Source organism: Corapipo altera, unplaced genomic scaffold, assembly GCF_003945725.1.
Source record: "Corapipo altera isolate COAL_440 unplaced genomic scaffold, ASM394572v1 207, whole genome shotgun sequence".
NCBI lineage: Eukaryota > Metazoa > Chordata > Aves > Passeriformes > Pipridae > Corapipo > Corapipo altera.
This window is the reverse complement of record NW_020885196.1, coordinates 34570-35949: the sequence shown is the minus strand read 5'-3', so window position 1 is coordinate 35949 and position 1380 is coordinate 34570.

Genomic DNA, 1380 nt, shown 5'->3' with positions numbered 1-1380 from the left:
GAAACCGGAGCAAAGGCTTCACTCACCGTTTTAATGACTGCCAACAAATCCAACAGATCCGACTGGACACGGACAGAACCGGGAAAAGGGGCTGGATGCAGACAGGGATCAGCAGAGGAACACACGGAGCAGGCGGGGAAACGTGGGATTTGGCACCACCCGGACAAAGGAAAGGCAGGCTCAGGAAAACCGGGGCTGGGAGGGCCTTGGGAAAGGCAGGACGGGATCATCCCCCCTCCCCATCCCCAGAAACACCCGGGAATCCGCGGCTTGGGAGCTCGGGAGCCGCAGTTCCTCCCTCGGCTCCGGCCGGGAATGCCGAGCTGGGCATAACACCGGGAATAAACCCCCCCCGGAGCCCAACCCTCCTCCTCCTGCCCCGGGAGCCTTTCCCAGCGCCGGGGGAATGGGACGGGAATGACTCACACGGGGAAAAGCTCCAGGGATCCTTCAGGAGCTGCAGGAACAGGAACTCCTGGAATTCCTGCCGGGAGGGACGTTTCCCGCAGGATCTCCACGTGCATAGTTGAGTGACAGTTGTGGCTTTTTTATTATTCTCTTTTTTTTTTATTATTTTAATTCTTTTGAACCCGAGGCTGAGAGGAACAAAGGGGAGGGAAGGGACAGTTTCCTGCCTGGAATAAAAACACCGAAAATAACCTTAAAAATGGAATAACGGGGGCTGGTAACGAAGGAAAAGGGAGTTACAGAGCCAAGGGCTGGAATGAGGCTGGAATTGGGCTGGAACCAGGTTGGAATCCAAGGGCTGCAATCTGCTTGGAATTGGGCTGGAATCCAGCTGGAATCCAAGGGCTGGATTGGTTGGGAATGGTTGGGATGGTTGGAATCCCACTAGAATCAGGCTGGAATCGGGCTGGAATCCCATTGGAATCCCACTGGAATCAGGCTGGAATCCAGTTGAAATCCAAGGGTCAGAATCTACGTAGAATCTGGTCGGAATTGGGCTGCAATCTGCTTGGAATCTCACAGGAATCCTGCTGGAATCCAAGGGCTGGAAGCTGGTTGGAATCCCACTGGAATCAGGCTAGTATCCCACTGGAATCCCGCTGGAATCAGGCTGGAATCCCACTGGAATCAGGCTGGAATTGGGCTGAAATCCAGCTGGAATCCAAGGGCTGGAATCAGGCTGGAGTCTGGTTGGAATCCCGCTGGAATCAGCCTGGTATCCCACTGGAATCCTGCTGGAATCCCACTAGAATCAGGCTGGAATTGGGCTGGAATCCAAAGGCTGGAATCAGGTTGGAGTCTGGCTGGAATCCTGCTGGAATCAGCCTGGTATCCCACTGGAATCCTGCTGGAATCAGGCTGGAATCCCACTGGAATTCCTCTGGAATCCCACTAGAATCAGGCTGGAATCCC